Genomic DNA, 1,533 nt, shown 5'->3' with positions numbered 1-1,533 from the left:
TTATAATGATGTTGGCTGTGGGTTTGTTATATATGGCTTTAATTATGTTGATAGTCCCTCTAGGGCTTTGAACATAAATGTCTGTTGAATTTTGTCAAAGGCCTTCTCTGCATCTATTGAGATGACCATGTGGTTCTTCTCTTTGAGCCCATTTATATGATTTATGACATTTATTGACTTATGTATATTGAACCATCCCTACATCTCTGGGATAAAGCCGGCTTGATCATGCTGGATGATCTTTTGATGTGTGTCTGTATGTGGTTTTGGAGTATTTTGTTGAGAGTTTTTAGGTCTATATCTGTGCCGGACAGCTTTAGTGTCAACTTGACACACCTGGGTTGAGGGAGCCTCAATCGGGGGATTGCCTCTATTGGACTGGCCTGTGGCCATGTCTGAGGGGCATCTTCTTGATGAGTGATGAGGGAGGGCCCAGCCCACAGTGGGTGGTGCCACCCCGGGCAAGTGGTGTCTGATAGAATTCTGCTATAAATCCATCTGGTCCTGGGCTTTTTTCGGTCCGGAGGTTTTGTATTACTGTTTCAATTTCCTTATGTGTAATTGGTCTGTTTGTGCTGTTGGTTTCTTCTTGGTTTAGCTTTGGTGGTTCCCATGCTTTTAGGTACCTGTCCATTTCTTTTAGGTTTTCAAATTTAGTAGCATATATGTTTTTAAAGTATTGCCTTATAATGTTCTGTATCTTTCTGGTGTCTGTTGTGATATTTCCCCTTTCATCTCCAATTTGTTGATTTGGAGGTGCTTTCTTTCTTTTGGCTAACTGGGTTAGCAACGGTCTGTCAGTCTTGTTTATCTTTTCAAAGAACCAGCTCTTAGATTCACTGATTCTTTGTATTGTTTTCTTTGTTATGATTTCATTAATTTCTGCCCTGATTTTTGTTATTTCTTCTTGTCTTCTGGGTTTGGGTTTCATTTGTTGTTGCTTTTCAAGTGTCTTGAGTTGCAATGTTAAGTCATTTATTTGTGTTCTTTCCGATTTTTTGACGTAGGCACTTAGAGCTATAAACTTCCCTCTAAAGACCACTTTCAGCATGTCCCAGAGGTTTTGTGTTCTATTCTCCTTTTCATTTAGTTCCAGGAACACTTTTATTTCTTTCTTAATTTCTCTTTTGACTCATTCATCATTCAGGAGTCTGTTGTTTAACCTCCATATGTTCATGTGGTGACTAGGGCTTCTTCCGGTGTTGGTTTTAAGCTTTATTGCATTGTGGTCTGATAGAATGCATGGAATTATTTCAGTCTTTTTGTATTTGTTGAGGTTAGTTTTGTGCCCCAGTATACAGTTGATTTTGGAGAAGGTTCCATGGGGCGCTGAATAGAAAGTATGTCCTTTGGAGTTTGGGTGGTATTCTCGGTAGACGTCTGTTAGGTCCATTTGATGTATGGTATTGTTTAATTCAGATATCTCTCTGTTAACTCTCTGCCTTGTTGACCTATCTAATGGAGACAGTGGGGTATTGAAGTCCCCTACTATTAATGAGTTGGAATTAATCTGGGTCTTAAAGTCCTGTAGTA

This window comes from Nannospalax galili, unplaced genomic scaffold (assembly GCF_000622305.1).
Source record: "Nannospalax galili isolate Female #2095 unplaced genomic scaffold, S.galili_v1.0 scaffold902, whole genome shotgun sequence".
Lineage (NCBI taxonomy): Eukaryota > Metazoa > Chordata > Mammalia > Rodentia > Spalacidae > Nannospalax > Nannospalax galili.
This window is presented reverse-complemented; position numbering follows the sequence as displayed.